Raw genomic sequence first — 17,632 nt, forward strand, 5'->3', positions numbered from 1 at the left:
TTTTTGTTTATTAAATTTTTATTTATTTATTTATTTATTTATTTATTTATTTATTTTTTTTCAAAACCCTCTAACTACGCCTCCCCGGAAACAGCGCCAAAATGTGGTGACAAACCTAGGGTGCTAGATTAGGCTAAATTTATTATCGACCAGGGTAAGTAAACTTCGAGGCAGGCGTCTAAAATCTATAGACATAAATGATTCCTAACTAAGTGTTCATTGTGGTAGGTTACAGTACTTCTTTACGGAAGGTTAAGATATGTTCCCTATCACCTTGACACTTAGGTCACTCAACTCATCTAACTGTCCTAAAGACGTTGTGTATTACTAAACTGATATTTTAATCCCCTTACAAGGTTGTTGTCCATAAAAGCTTTGTCTAGTTAACACTCAGCATTTAACACTCAACATTCATGAAAGATCAAAAGCATACTACAAATTTAAATACATGCAAACAGAGTCTATGAGGATGCTTTAAAAATATAACAATGGATCAGATCTCTTACAAGATACAATTCAATGATCTTAACGATAAATCCTTTAAGCTATCACCATAAACACCATTCATAAGAATTTCTAATTAAATCAACAAAATCATAAGCATAACTCTAATCACTATGCATGCTATTCAATATTCAAAAGCTGCTAATGAAATGAAAATGATAGTATACCTGTCCACGTAGGGCCTGTCCGGGTTTCAATGGTACACTGGAATACGCTCAAGCAACTAAGGTATTAACGCATGAACATTGTTATAACAAAACCATGAATGTAATCGAGTTCTGGTATGAAGTTCTAAAGATCATACAAAAGCTCTGTTCTCAAAACGATATACAGAGATCACCAGCCATATAACTGTAACTATATTCGTGTTTTTAAAAACAATTAATACACGGGTTTCATTTGGATTGAATGTACATTCACTATGCAGTTGTTTCTGCTTTTACTATGGAATGATTTTTGGGTCATTTCCATTCTAAACCGATTTCCAAAAAGAAACAAAATGAAACCGGTTTGGGGAAACCTATGGCTGTTGCTGCCTTTTTCACCAAAAGGCTGGGGCTTTGACCAGCATTGACCGCATAACCAGGAGTGTTTGATTTGCTATAGGATCAGTGTTCCTCCATGCTTGTACATTCTAGTTTTAATTCCTATCCCTTGCTTTAGCTTGCCTGTCATGCCATGTGTCAGATGATGAACCATTTACAGGATGTTATAACTTCCTGTAACCTTTTTATTAAAAGTTCCTAATTTCTAATATAAAAACTCATAAATTAACTTTAATGAAAACTAACAACTATAATACTGTTAACTAATCAATTTCAAGGAATATAGGGATCTATGGAGGAAAAAGGTAGACAAATGATGTGTTTCAAGAGGAAAAAGAAGGTCATGGAATGGTACCAATAGTCTCTATTGTTCCAAAGCATGAATTTTGAGGCACATTTCAGTCACTTCTAGGACAGAAATTGAGGCAGATTTGGCACAAAATTTGAGGTTATTTTTTCATAGAAATCGAGGCTGCTTCAACACAACTTTTGAGGAAGATTTATAGGCACATAAATTAAGGAGATGAGTTGTGGATGAGTTCAAAACAATTTAGGGCATGAAAAAATTGTAAATATGAAAATTATAAATGAGCACAAATTTATAGAAATTGCATTTAATGTTTCAGCTAAAGGGAGATAAGTATTGTGCATGGTTTTATGTAATTAGAATAATTTATGAAGAAATAAAATCCTCCTTTGAAGACCGGTTTTCCCTAAGAGGCTTTGGGGTTTTTTTCGGGGTCACCTTGACCAAAAATAAGTGTCTCACATGCTTGAATGCCTGCCTAAATTTTGTATTAATTTTAGTTGATAGGAAAAGTGTGTTGTAAAGTGTAACTAGGTTCGATCTTCATAATGAAATGTAATTGTGATTTTATGTAAGAGATGTAAAGAAGAAAAATAAAATTATTTAAATACTTGCATCATGGATTTCATGAGCAAGAGATTTTATTTTAATATAGGCTCCCATTGACATCCCTTAGGAATTTTATCATCTAGTCATAAGAGTATAAAGAGTCATTGCCATGTAATGAAGACTTATTGTAAAGAGTCACACTTGTCTATGTAAAGACATCCTCCACGACCTTGTCACTAGCCCTCTTCGATTCGGCCTACAACAAAGGAGGAAAATCAACAGATGATGTCGGATCTTCTGCAAGAGATCATGTCATCCTAACTGGCATGGAAAATAACCTATATATACTAGTTCTTAGCCTCATTTGAAGGTAAACAAGTTCGATAAGGAAAGTCTACAAAGAAGTGTGAGAATCATACTAGAGAGAGCCACTATCTTAGCAAAGCAAGAGGGAAGGAGAGCAAAGTTAGTTTGTGAATTGTTTTGGGTAATATATCCTCCCACGTTTGAAGGCAGAAGATACGAAGGTGACAAAAGAAGGTCGAATTCTTGTAGCTACGAAGAAGACCTCGCTAGAAGGGGCTAATTAGAAGCGTATTAGGTCTCTCTGTTGAGGCCTCAAGGAGACCAATATTCTCAGGGAAGCAGAGAAGAGGAAGACCAAAATTCTTACAGAAGCCGAGAAGAGGAATACCGGGATTCTAATGAAGACAAGAAGAGGAAGAAGAAGAGCAGTGTTAGTAAAGGAGGCTAGTAACTTGGTCTTGGGATGACTCTAATGTCAAGGGTCATTGTCATGGTCTTGGTGTTCATCAACTGAAGATCTATAAGAAGAATTTTGTTTGGGTTTTCCTCTCAAATAGTGAGAGGTTTTGGCCCTGGATGAAAAGCCTATATACTATGTCTCTTGTCTCTCTATTTGTCCATGATATGGTAATTGTCTTGATGAAAATAACAATAATAAGTACAAGAAAGAGAAAATCATAATTAAGAAGTATAATTCTATCACAAGAAGTTATCATAAGTAGAGAAATCACCTAGCTATTAATGCCATAGATTTCTCAATATGGTATCAAAGCTATGGCGCTAAAGTCAAGAAGGTGCATCTAATAAAGAAGACACACAAAGATAAAGTTTCAAGGAAGGATCAAAGCGAGATAAAAATAATACTAAGAAAGAGATCAAGATCTTCATATTAATGAAACCCTACATCAAAGAAATCTACTTCAGCAAAAAGTCTTGGAATCATAATCAAGGAGGAAGCAAAAATAAAGACTAAAACCCTAGTACCATCTTCAAGATAATCTTTTTTCCATGATCTGAGTGGAATATTTCTAGAGACTAAAGAAGGATTAGATCGAAAGGTGTTTTCATAAAAAGGGAAATCTTCTCTCTATTAAAGTAAAGACTTCACTTGGGACAAAGATCATCCAAAAGAAGGGCCTTCTTATCCTTAAAAGAATCATCCAAGAAGCATCAAGTTCATAACCACCAAAGAAATCTAGTTGAATATTCTATCTTGACATGTAAGAACCTTTTCTCTTATAATATAGTAAAATAACTCCACGTTTTAAGGAGAGTCAGAAGTTGGTTTGGATATCAAACTTCCTTGCATGGAAATGAAGGATAGACATAGTCCTCAAAGTAAATGAAGTCATTGATCATGTCCATGGAAAGATCTCCAAGCCATCCAAAGATTAAGCTCTATTGATACATGGAAAAATATCTAAAGGATCAAAAGATTCTTAAGGAATTGTTGACGATGTTGGACTCACCAACATTTAGGGGATCACCCCGGTATGATGTCCCAACTAAACCTCACACCATTTCGCATGGGAGTCCCATCCGGTATGATGGTCTGGTTTCCATTGTCTTAAGGATTTAACTCAACTCTTTCTTGTCAACACAGGAGAGTGGTCTTCTTTGTCTTCAATAAGTGAGGTTCACGTGCCTGGAGATTGCTAGTGTTACTTGTGTTAATGGTTCTTTCACTGCAGAGGTACAGGGTGGGAGTGAGTCCCAAGTTGGTTGGGATGAAGTCCTAACTCGGGTAGGAACACAAAACACAATCAGGACATACAGAGCTTCCAGAGGAGCAGTCCACATAGATGCAGTAGTCACAACACACAAGGGAAGATAACACTTACAACACTCAGCAGATGAGTATGTACGAGTGCAACGGTTGTTAGAACAATTTTTATGTGAAGGGTTTGTCTGATGTCCAAGGAGAAAGCTACCACAGGTGAGACAATGTTAACAACCTATACAACACATTTTCATTAACATATTTCACATTACAACAAGTGATATAAGTTCAAGTGTTCAACACAGGTTAAAGCAACATGCATTACAAGTGTTCAGGATTAGTCTTATGATGGTTACAATACATGTGTGAAAACGTGTTGGCATGTTAGTAGGGTTCTGAATTAAGTGAAAGTTCCAAGAAACATCGTTACACCATACATCACTAGCCCTGTGCATGGGGCATTGGAGCCACTAATTACTCTTCAAAGAAAATATTACAAAATCTCTTGGCTATGTAGGAGGAGCTGAGGTGAAAATTCCCTTGCATGTAAAAATGAGGGGGTATTTATAGCCAAGGGTGAAATTGACCTTTATGGTTGTTTGACTTCCATGACTTTTCGACTTTACATGACTCTTTGTACAACAAGTGGGTCTCTTTGACTTCCACGTTACATTACAGTGCTTTGACAACATGGCCCACAATGGAGATGTGGACAACATGACTCATGACATGACTCAACATGATAGTGTTGGTACATTCATGTTGCTACTGGAGTGCATAATGAGCTGCAGTGCTGCTGGGTGATGGATGTTTCATGGTGTGTCACAACTTCAACTGCACATGGAAAAGTGCATGGAGTCTTCAATGGTCATTGGTTCTCTTGATGTTGATTTGGCATGTTCCTCATTGCTTATATGTTGGAAGTCTTGACATGCTCATTGGTTCGTGAAATGTGCATGTTTGTATGTTCGTCCATCCGTGAGCACATCTTGCATGTTTTCTCATCCATCCATCCATGAACACATCCATTCACATGCATCGTTCGTTCGTCTGTTGGTGAACCTATCCTTTTGCATCTGTTCCCTTCATTCATCCCATTTATTGTCGCGCCATGTTTGTTGGTGTACCTGCACCTGCAGTCACTGATGATGAGACAACATCAAATCCAAAAAGCTCCTAGCCTACCATGACACATGATCATTTCAGATGCAAATGAGCGGGAGAGGTAACAAGATTGCGAGGCGAGATGATGGCTCTAAGAACTGCTGATGAAAACTACGGAAGAGTCACTGTGTAATGAAGATGGGCAATCCAAGTCGATAATGAATATTTGCGAGGTTTGGTTTGGTTGGAAGGAAAAATTGCACAAATTTTGGGAGGGACAACCTGGGCTGCAGGAAGGAAAGGCAGACAGAGTCTATGCATTTTCCAGAATGAGCAGGAAATAAGGGCTTGAAAACAAAAATTTTTGCAATTTTTTGGAGGAACAGGCTGGGTTGCATGGAGGATCAACAGGCATAAATTGTGAAACTTTTTGGAGGAAATGGCTAGGAGCCTGGCAGCCAAGACTACGCAATCCCTGGAGGGAACTAGAAACTAGTTACTAGGCCACTGGTATCGGAAATTGTGCAATTCCCAAGGGGAACTGGTAGTCAACTGTTGGGAGCTTGGCAGCAGAAACTACATAATTCCTGGAGGGAATTATTAGTCTCCTGTTGGGAGTTGTTGGTGAGATAAATTGCATGGAGGCTGGGAGGTCGGCCTGCTAATCATCTTTGTGCAATTTCTGAGTTGAGAGGACTGCTGGGCAGTAGAAGTCTTGCTCATGAAAAATGCGCAATTTTCTCGATGAGCAGCCGGTCGGCTATAGGGAGGACTGGCTGGAAACACTTCACAATTTTTTGAGGGAGACAGGGACGAGCACTGATTGTCTATCTGGCCTGTTTGTACAATTTATTTAGTCAGCAGAACAGGCAAGGTTAGCAGCCTCTGCCCAATTTTTCAGGGGAGTTAGTCACGGGGTGGCTGCCGGGTTGGTGGCGAGCATGAAGGTTGATTGAATTGCTTGCGAGTAGCACAACTTGAAAAGAATTGCTTGGTGCTTCTGCACTGTCATGGGTGACAGTTGATCGAGTCGATGGTAAGGTGATGGTTCGGCTGTCAGTGGATAGTCTAGTCATCAGAACTTTAGCAAAATGACTAAGTGTGTGAACGAGTGAAAGATGAAAATGTGATGTTACAAACACACACCCTCATGACTTGATGACGAGATGACTCAAACCAACCAGCAATGACAAGCCTGACACTCATGATTGATTGCTGATCGACCATTACAACACTTACATGACAGTGAATGTGACTCTGTGTGTGAGTACAACAAATGTTTTCATAGCGAAAATAACATGTACACACAAAGTGAAGACCTTGAGCATGACTAGAACATAGTCACAAGCAAGACATTGACATCAAAATGAAAAAGCTTGGGTGGAATCAACAAGAAAGGTGGGTGCAAAGGCTCACATGAGCTCACAGAGTGAACCTGAGTGTATGAAACCATCAAGTGAAGCTCTCAAGGGAGGCTCCAAATTTGGGTGCAGGCGAAAATTTGAGAGGGTGGTTGTAGCCACTACAACACTTCGTGACACACTGGTAGAACTCTAGCTTCTCTATTTTGGTTCATTTCTAGCACAAGGCCTTTGTCTTTTAGGGAGTATTGAATCATTGTGTGGGTTCCTTTGGCTTACCCAATTACCCCATGAACACACATGGTTCACCTTTTTCTAACTCATTCAAACATAATCAACATTTCAGCTTGATCACAATGTTTCGAATCCGGGAAGGGTAGTTTAGCTCGCGAGTTTAAGATTTTTAGAGTATAAGTTTTCATCTATGGTGTTGCTCTGCTACCTGTAGGCATAGAAAGTACCCCGGTGGAGTCACGCAGGAACACATAGATTTCTCTACTGCCAGCGAGCCTGGTCAGTACCCCGGTGGAGTTGCATGCTTCACCTCTCTGCACAGGAAGCCTTTCTCTTCTTTCGCCTTTGTATTTTTCAAGAGGACTATGCGTAGGAAATTATTTATTTTTGGGGAAGAAGAGGGATCCCAAATTATTGAGAGAAGAAGAGGTTTTTACTTCAGAGAAGCATGTAAGACCTCTGACATAGGTTTTATCGTTCAGATTTCCCCTTCTTCGTTTCTACTAGTTGGATGAGCTTGAACACACAGAGCATAAGGGTGAGTATAGGCATGAGGATTCCTAGTGTGTACATAGGTTCATGGTTGGACCAAAACTTCCCCTGCAGATGGTGTGCATTTTCCATCAAGACTTCATCAGATAAACGTTATAACCAAGCATAGAGAATACAAACACAAGACTGGCTAAGTGCTGCAGTGTCACAAGTCTCTTCAATTTCAGGTACATACTCTATTCAAAAGCTAGAATGTAGTAGTTGGCAACACTTATTTCTGGAAACAAAAATAGTAATATATCAAGAAAACAAAACAAAAATACACAAAAGTAGTAGGAAAAGCCAACAAAGTGAAAACAAAGATAATAAGCAAAGCAAGCAAGGAAAACAACAAGCAGCAAGTAGACTATGTACATGCAACGGGCATGGCCCGACCTACTGAAAGTAATGCTTGAGTTCTTGGTCATTGACAGGAAGGTTTTCAACCCTCCCATCAAGTGATTGGAGATGACATGTGTGTGTGCCAAGTTTCTCATGGACCAGTGTAAGTCCACCGGGAACCACTACCGGAACCTGGTGGTATTCCAAAAAACCTTTAAGTGAAGATGACACCACTGCTTCAGGCACTGTGTGCAACATAGGCTCAAATGATGGCATGGGGTAGTTGTTTTTGTTCTAGGAGTAGTTCAAGTTCCTGAAATCAATCCATAAACGAATTTCCCCATATTTATTATGTGTAGGATTTAAATTAGAAACCCAAGTATGATGACGAACTTTGCAAGTAATCCAATCATCCAAAATCTTAGTCAATTTTTCTGTATAAGGAGTTCAAACGACATATGTGTTTTACCTAGAATTTGCTACAACAACTTGGATCCTCCTTTACCTAGAATCCCATATTGGATTTCTCGCATGTAGTGTGTACTCACGTCATCATTTGCCCATGTAGACACATCCCGATACTGTTTGATTAAGCAGTCAAAGACTTGTTGTTGCCGCAGTGTGTAACTTGTACCAATATTGGCTATCTTGGGAACATGATTGGTTTCTAGGTTGCCCTATTCATTCGTAGTGGTGGTCTTGTGGGTTCTGTTGTTGCTTGGCCCTTGACAGAAATTCTGCAAACCATAGAGCTTGTTTAGGGAAACCCCACCCTCGAGAATGAGGCTTCCTTTCTTCACTTCAGCTATAGTTTTTAGGGCCTGCTCGTGCTTAACTTCATCAATTTTTAAGTTCTTGAAAGCATCAACATTGTCTGTGGGGTGTAATATCACTCTAAGTGTGACTGCATTGAGGTTGATGGTCCTTTGTAAGCTCAGAATGAGTGCTTCATACTAGGAAATTTTTTTTGTGCACTTGAACTTCAAGAAGCTTTAAATCCTTCATTTTCTTTTATTTTGGGCAACTAAGATACACCCTGTCCTTGAGCTATCATGTGTCTTTGATTCATGAAAACCCATGGCCCGCAGCTTACCTGTACACGCACCGTTTGGCATGCTAGTACTACTTACTTCTATTGTTGCTACTGCTACTACTACTATTGGTACAATGCACTGTACATGTTTAATTACCATCATTTGGGCAAGGAAGGAGTCCCAAATGTGCATCTTGTGGGGTTGGGGTTGGCCGTGTAGGATAACACTCCAATGTTGTCTCCAAAAGGCAGTTTCCAAACATGAGTTCTATGAAGGCCAACGGTTCATTCTCATTGTTAAGGTGAGTGACATTGTATTTCATATACCTCTCGGATGACACCCAGATTTGGTTGCATTTTCCCTTGTATGGAAGCCACATGTGAGACTAGTCTATAGCAAAATAGCCATCTAGCTTGCTAGACCAGTCTCTGTTGAGTAGCAGACCATATGCTTCCTATATGTCCACAACAACTATGTTGATGCATTGGTGGACTCGACTTTCATGAGATAGCCAGATGATCACGTCTCGTAGTTCACCAATGGATGGTACTGATGTTCTATCAAGTTGGATTATTTGTGCAGATGTCTCGCTCCATTCTGTATTAATATTTTTTTCAATGGAGAGCGGCATGATGTTGGCTATTGCGCCAGAATCAACCAGGTAGTTGTGAACATTGCAATTGAAAATTTCAAAAGATAGTATGAATGGAGGGAAACCTGAGTTCGCTTCTTGCATCCGGAGCATAGTTATCACAGTGGAAAGCAATACGAGAGGTGTGCTTACTCCCTTGCTAGTAGAGGTTGCGCTATCTATTTTTGTCTATCCCAATGCACACAACAGGATATCTTGCGAACTCTAGATCTTAGCTAACTTGAAAAAACTGATGTTTGCTCGAGTTTTCTTCATGTCATCAACAATGTTGTAGTCCAAATCTGGTAGACTTATCAAGGTATCTGGGTTAGAACAGATGTTCGTGTTGTCCGACAGAGTGTTTTGTAGTTTGTTTCTCATGGATGTATTCTTGTTCACCGCTGTCTTCCCAGTCTTGTTTTGTGTTTTCTGCTTTCGGGTGGCCGGTGGGTCGACTTTCCTCATCAGTAGTCTTGTCTTCTCTTTTATTTCCCCAAGTGTGGGAAGAGACCCTTTGCTCCTAAGATTGTAGCGATCGTTTTTCTTTTGAGGTTGCTTCTCAGTGTTCGTATTCATCATTACTTGTGAGTGTTGGTATGCATTCACTCCATGCCCAAAGTTCGATGCTTCATCAAGTGCAACCTCCTCATCATCATCAGTTTCTTTTGGCTGCTCCTACATATTGCTTTCTACATCTAGTGTATGACTGCAAAAAGAGCTTGTGAATCGAATCTAGTCCGAACAAGAGCTCTCAGGGTGATGTTCTTCATGGAAAGAACATAACTTAGGATCTGCACACTGTTCGACCAGGAACACAAGTTTCTATGCAATTTTTGAAGTGAACTGGTTGCTTCTTGATGAGCTACTTGCCTATCTCTACCTGGGTGGATGGTTGCTTACATATGTGTCTATTTTCTTTTGTTTAAGATGAGACACTTCTGTTGTTAATTTCTTGATGAGGCAAGTGAGGGTTTCAATGTCAGTTGCTTCCTTGTCTCTACCCTTGCTCGCCATTGCTTGGGACTTCCTTCTCATGTCTTTGGAGTCCTTTGCTGGTCATCATCCCTGATGACTCCAATTTTTTGCAGGTCTTTCTCAATACCAATAGCCTCTTCACAACTTTCTAAGAGTGTTGGTTTCGCAGCTTGCTTGACAAATTGTGCAATGATGGTTGGAAGTGCAGATGTGTAGTAATCAACCGTGATGGAGTCATTAGGTTTAGGGTCTGCTGCAAATTTGTTCAATATGTGTGTAAACCTCTGATTGAATTCATTCACTTTCTCTTTTCCTCCATCTCGAGGCTTCCCAATTCTTTGAGTAGCTGGTTGGGGTCTTGTCATCAACAAACTTTTTAAGGAGCATGCATATGAATGCACCCCAGTTCCGTATAGAGTTTGGTGGAAGGTTGTGATACCATGAAGCTGCATGATTGTCCAAGGTACATGGGAACAAACTACATGCTACATCATCATACCATAACTCATGGATCTACAGATATAGGTAGAAGTTGTCAAAGTGGTCTTCTGCCTTCACCATGCTATCGGGGTTGAACTTGATGTTCATTCTCTCTGCTCACTTCGACATCTTGTGCAGAACAACTAGGAGAGCCAATGGTCCCTGAGTCATCCATTCAAGATTTGGGTCAACCATTTCTTCTTCTTCTTCATCCTCCTCTTCTCTTTCAGAACCCGATGGTTCCATCTCCAAGTCTGTTGGTTCATCTCTGCCTTCGCCTCCTCCATGATGTTCCCCTCCGCCTCTGCCTCCTCCACTGTGTTCCCCTCTGCCTCCTATACCAAATTCTCATCCCAAGATCACAAGAGTGTCTTGTTCGCGTTGGCTGAAGACCAGAGGTTCCTCTCCATCTTCAATAGCTTCTACTAGTCCTTCAAGTGTGGTAAGGAATTCTTCTTCCACCAATGGTACAACAACTCCTGTAGGAGTGGATTTTGGATTTCTTGATGTATATGGAAGATGTTGTATGCTTGGGATCATTCTCACGACTTTCACAAACTGAGTGATGGGATGGATGAAGTGAAGTTGATGATACAGAATCACGTGTTTATTCCTGGTAGGTGAGGAGTAACCAACTGTAGAGTCATGCATAGGTGAGATGAAGTGCGAGTTACTACCTTGACCATATGGTGGATGAATGGGTTTGAGAGGATGTTCAACCATATACAACTTGTTTCCCTCCTTTTAGTGCCAGAAATGTTGATGGTACTGGACCTGCCAACATTCATGGGATCACCTCGGTATGAAGTCCCAACTAGACCTGACACCATTTGGTGTAGAAGTCCCATCCAATATGATGGCCCAATTGCCACTGTCTTAAGGATTTGCCTCAACTCTTGCTTGTAAGCACATGAGAGTGGTCTTCTTTGTCTTCGCGAAGTGAGGTCCACGTGCCTAGTGATTTTTAGTGTTACTTATGTCATCCCATTCGTTGTCGCGTGATGTGTTGTTGGTGTACCTTCACCTACAGTCACTCATGATGAGACGACATCAAATCCAAAAACCTCCTAGTCTACCATGACACATGATTATTTCCGATGCAGATGACCAGGAGAGGAAACAAGGTTGTGAGGCGGGATGATGGCTCTAAGCATTGTTGATGAAAACTATGCAAGAGTCACTGGGTGATGAAGATGGGAAATCCAAGTCGACAGTGATTGTCTGCGAGGTCTGGCTCGGCTGGAAGGAAAAATCATGCAAATTTTGGGAGGGACAGTCTAGGCTACAGGAAGGCAAGGTAGACAAAATCTGCGCATTTTCGGGAACGAGCAAGAAGCAAGGGCTTGACAACAAAATTTGCGTAATTTTCTAGAGGAACAGGCTGGGTTGCATGGAGGATCAGCAGGCATAAATTGCACAGCTTTTTGGAGGAACTGGCTAGGAGCTTGGCAGCCAAAACTGTACAATCTAGAGGGAACTGGTAGCTGGCTATTGGGTCACTACCAGTAGAAACAGTGCAATTCCCAAGGGGAACTAGCAATCATCTGTCGGGATCTTGGCAGGAGAAACTGCACAATTCCTGGAGGGAACTATTAGTTTGTTGCTGGGAGTTGTTGCCAATAAAAACTACACTGAGGCTCGAAGGTTGACTTTCTAATCATCTCTACACAATTTCTGAGCTAAGCGGACTGTTGGGCAGTAGAAGGCCTGCTCATGAAAACTGTTCAATTTTTTGGATGAGCAGTCGGTTGAGTGTCGGGAGGACTGGATGGAAACGTTGTGCAATTTTCTAAAGGAGATAGGGATAGGCACTAGGTGTTTGATCGACTTGTTTGCATAATTTCTTCAGTCACTAGAATAGGAAAGGTCAGTAGCCTTTGTGCAGTTTTTGAGGGAAGTTAGTTTCGGGGTGACTACCAGGTTTGAATCTCCGGGTGGCTAGCATGAAGGTTTATTGAATTTCTTGTGAGCATCGTAGCTTGAAAAGACTTGCTTTGTGCTTCTATGTTGTTCTAGGTGGTTGTTGATCAAGTTGATGGCAGGGTGATGGTCCAGCTGTCAAAGGGGAATCATGTCATCAGAACATTAGGAAAATGACTAAATGTGTGAACAAGTGAATGATGCAAATGTGATCTTACAAACACACACCCTCATGACTTGATGATGAGATGACTCAAACCAACTAGACACACATGTTCAACATGACTAGCCGACGGTGCAAGCGACAAGCGCGACACTCGTGGTTTATCATTCATCGACCGTGTTGATGCTTGAGTGACAGTGAATGTGACTCTGTGTGTGAGTGCGACAGATGTTTTCATAGCTAACATAACATGTACACATGAAGCGAAGACCTTGAGCATGAAAAAAACATGGTTGCAAGTAAGACGTTAACATCAACATGCAAAATCTTGGGTGGAATGAACAAGAAAGGTGGGTGCGAAGGCTCACACGAGCTCACAAGAGCTCACAGAGTGAAACCGAGTATATGCAACAATCAAGTGAAACTCTTAAGGGAGGCTCTGAATTTAAGTGTAGACCAAAATTTTGGAGAGTGGTTGTAGTCGCTACAACAGGAATCTATCAAAGATTCCCTCGTTCCCCATATAGCCGAGTTGGACAAAACAAAAGAGATATATGATAAGATAATAGAAGTATTCTCCAAAAGTATAATAAGAAAGATCATATCACTGATATCTGATCTAAATAGAAGCTATCAAAGGATGAATATATATCTTCATTCCTTTCAAAAGCATCTCAAATAAAAAGTCAATTGCAAGACCTAGGAGAGATGGTATCTGATAATGAAATGATATCCATCATTCTAAATGCACTAACTAATGAAAAATGTAACCTCATGTTCAATAAGGAAAAGGAAGCTATCCCATTCAACAATTTATGGACTCTATGCAATATAGAAGAAAACAGGTTGAAGGTACAATATGATGAAGAACCTAGAAAAAAGGATTTGAACAATTACTAAAGGAAAAAAGCAAGGTCATTAAATTTGGTCCTCAGAAGAAAAAGAAGAAAATGGCTAAGGCTTAGTGCTATAGATTACAATAATATGGGCAATATGAAAGAGATTTTCCTCAAAGGGAGAATAACAAGAAAAATCAAGAAGAATCACATATTACCGAAGAAGTGGAAGAACCTGAAATAAGGAAGCTTAAGAAGGAGAAAGTGAGAGATATCTACTGTTACTTAGATGATATCCTTCAAATATTCTTCTATTGTGTAAAGTATAGGTAGGAATCTTTGTAAATAAGATAGGATGCATCATATTAAAGAACGACATCTTGGTAGAAGCACTAAATAACTCATGTAAAATGTCTAGGACAAAAATATTTAGCTATAGAGGGTATTGCTCTTGTAAACCTCATTGAAAGATACTTATGGAGAAGGAAGAAGTCATCTAGGGAGAGGCTCTTCATACATATGCATAATAGTATATGTTGGATCATCTAGATTATCTGATGGAATATTCATTGTAAGCTTCAACAATTATGAAGAAAGACAAGTGGAATCCATAGGATAATGACATGATGACATAACAAGGAAACAGGTCTATAGAATAAGACTCCATTCAGAGGAAGATGTTGCAGAAATTCTGAGGAAAGATGAGGTATGAATTCTCACAGGTGATATGGTTATAAACATCATGAATCAATGTTCTATTTTGAGAAGCATTATCATAGAAACGATATCCTCCTAGGATGAAGGAATGCATATATCACATATTTACTGATGAAATCAACATAATATGTCCTCATATGAAATATGAGGTGACTGGCTAAAATTGAGGAACTTTAATTGGAAGTTCCTGGGAATAAACTATGTGAAGAAAGAAAGGAAGAGATCATGGAATGAGAAAAAATGGTAAAAGTAGTCAACATCTAATAGACCAAGCATATTTGAATATGATATCTCCTAGAAAGATATGAAGACTCTAATAGAAATCTGTAAAAGATAGAGACCCTTGACAACACATATATTTAGGAGACGTGTCAACATGTATGCTGGATGTTGATACCTACAGGAAGATTTCATGGTGAAAAACCTTCACAAAGGTAATTATGGTTTAATTGTTCATCACTTATTTATGACCTAGTATCTGGATGGACTTATGTAGGACTACCAAAGGGAAGAACTATGGATATCTTCCAAGAAGGATGAAAGACCCTTCCAAAGAAGAAAGCATGATGAAGGTAGCATAACATGAAACAATGCTAGATGTAGATTGATATATCACTTTCTGATGGGATGGATGATGACATGACTAACTTGTGGATGAAATTGATGTATGATCTGTGCCCTATGATAACTCCCCAAAAGTAGAAGACTCCTTGACAAAGAAAATACATGACATCGAAGGAAGGCATTCTTTTAGCAGGTGGTTATCCCATCATCTCCACCTAAGGAGCTAGTGTAGGTCCCTAATTAAGAGGGAGCACAGAAACAAGTTTATTACATGGAATAAAATTGGAAATTCCTAAGACAAGAGGGAGCTTAGGTACATTCATTCTATAGGAATGAGTAAATTTTTCCTCCCTAATTGAGAGGGAGAGATAGACACATTATTGTTGTCTTCACTTAGGAAGACAGAATAGGGGATTGGGTAATCATTTGGCATCTGATACTCTTTGAGTATGAGATAGGCCATCCTAAATAAGAGGAGTTGTGGAGGACCGATATTCTTTGAGGGTTGGGGAGCCCAAGATAAGAATAGTCCTCATCGAGCACACCCCGAGAACCTGGGTGGGGTATGTTCCAAGAGAGACAATGATGAGGGTGTATATATGTTTGGTCAATTTAGTGATGTCTAAATTGAAACTTTTAAATGTCAACCTGGGGCTCGTAAGCTGATGAAGTGATGTGTACTGTATGTACTTAGGCAACTGTTTCTTATGTTTTTGTCGTTTTTAACTTTTTAAGTTTGTTTTCAAATATATTTCTCCTATAATGATGTTATGGAAATGAAATAAAGTGAGTGAAGTGTGTGTGATTGTGATGAGTTCTAAATGATTTCTTAAGACTTAAAAAGTAATCTACCAGAAAGCTTTGAACAACAACTTGAAATGAAATCAATTCTTAAAGGAAAATGAAGGCATCAAAAAGGCTAATGACATTGGCCCAGTATCTATGCTGCTGCAAGAAAATGAAGATGAAATCTATGTCAAGTCTAGCTAAAACTAAGTAATATCAAACTGAAGTAAATCTACATAAATGAAAGACTAGTCACAAATACTTTAACTTCTTCTTAACTCTTGTCTTTTAACTGAATATATCATGTGAGAAACAGTAAAAAATAATCCAAGTAATTGTGAGTTCTTGAGCAACTAAACCAAGCTGTGTTAGTGATATTTTGGTCCTCAATAAAGATATTGAATTATAGAGAAGAAACCATCAATAGGTAAACCACTTGATATCTAAAAGTATTAAGCAACTATGCAACTTTAAAGAAGTGATAACAAAGAGATAAAGGCTGCAAAACAAAGAAGGTCAGCAACATAGACAAGATGATCACAAGTGTCACTAGCTGTGAAAAAGAAAGAGAAGAAACTGTCCCGGGCACGCTCAAGCAATCTGCAAAACACACTGATCAGTCATGGAAAATTGCAGAAATGTAAATGAGCGAAATTCATAGTTATATACAGCTATTGTACATGATCAAAACGCAGCAATTAAAGGCATTCTATACAACTACTATACATAAAATGATAAAAAGGAATGCAGGAAATTAAAACACTGTACAGGCCTTAAGTAAACAGGGGCCCTCTGCCTACTCTAGCCAGCTCAAAGATCAATTACATGCTCAAATGGAGAACAGTCTTCTCATATATTATGTAGCAAAATAGAAAGTACAGTGGGGTTCAAAATTACATATCAGCAGCTAGCTATCTAGCGTTCAGAGACGCTTTATTTATAGCAAAGAAAACAAAACTAACTTAACAAAAACTACGCTATTCTATCAGCTGTGCAAAAAACACGTAATCTGGCAGCATCCACGGATTTAGGCAACGGTCGTGGTGGGCATTAAATCTTCTGTTGGATTCGTGTCTCCCACCGTTTGCGTGGCTGAGGAAGAGGCCAGCTATTCTTCACGTGCTCTAAAACCGAACACGCAGAGCCATGCCACCGTCAATGACCTCTGTTGACCGAAGTTTCCCCCTCGTTGACCATGTGTTTTTGTGACTGGTTTGGCTGAGCTGGAAGGACACACACCATGTCCTTGGTTCCACGAACTTGCCCATGTGGCTCTTCTACCCGGAGGACACCTGGAACATGTTGTTTAATAAAACAGCTGCGGAATCCGGGATTGGCTGCGGAAACCGGGATCAGCTGCAGAAAGTGCAGCACTGAACCAAAATTCTAATCCAACAACACAGTCATTAGCATAATCAATAAACCATGTAAAAAGTCCTAAAATACAATGATTTAAGCAATTTGATGGAGGGAATGAGTGACAAAAGGAGGAAATGAATAGGAGAAGGAGGCTGAGAGGATGTGTAAAGAAGTGCAGGTTTGAGGCTCAACATACCCCCACTGTGAAGGTGTTGCATGTCCTCATGCAACCAAAACATTGTCATTGTTTTTCAGTCCATGTGCTCAGATGCTTTTGCCAAAACATCCAGCCTTCTTCTCTTTCTCCTTGTTGCCAAAATTGTCCTTGGTTTTCTGACTAAACACTTGAATTTCAAATTGATTAAGGCCCTGCTCAGTTTCTTGCATTTTCTCTTCAATTTTCTGTTCTTCTTCTGCCAGAGTCCTAAGTGAAGCATGGTGTTGTCATGGACAATTTTGTCCACCTTGCTTTGTTCTTTCAATGCTTCGTTTTCCATTTTAATATGCCGGTTCAAGACTTCTAGCTCAAACACCTCTTGTTTTAAAGACTGGACTTGTTCCTCAAGAGGCAATATGGTGCTTGGACCTGCAACTGATTGCTCCAAGGTCTCCAAATAATTGTATGCCTCCTGCTGGTCAGGGTCAGTTTCAGGTGTTCTTCTTG

The sequence above is a fragment of the Pinus tabuliformis genome, chromosome 8 (genome assembly GCF_031772625.1).
Source record: "Pinus tabuliformis cultivar Carrire ecotype Pingquan chromosome 8, CPIR1, whole genome shotgun sequence".
Lineage (NCBI taxonomy): Eukaryota > Viridiplantae > Streptophyta > Pinopsida > Pinales > Pinaceae > Pinus > Pinus tabuliformis.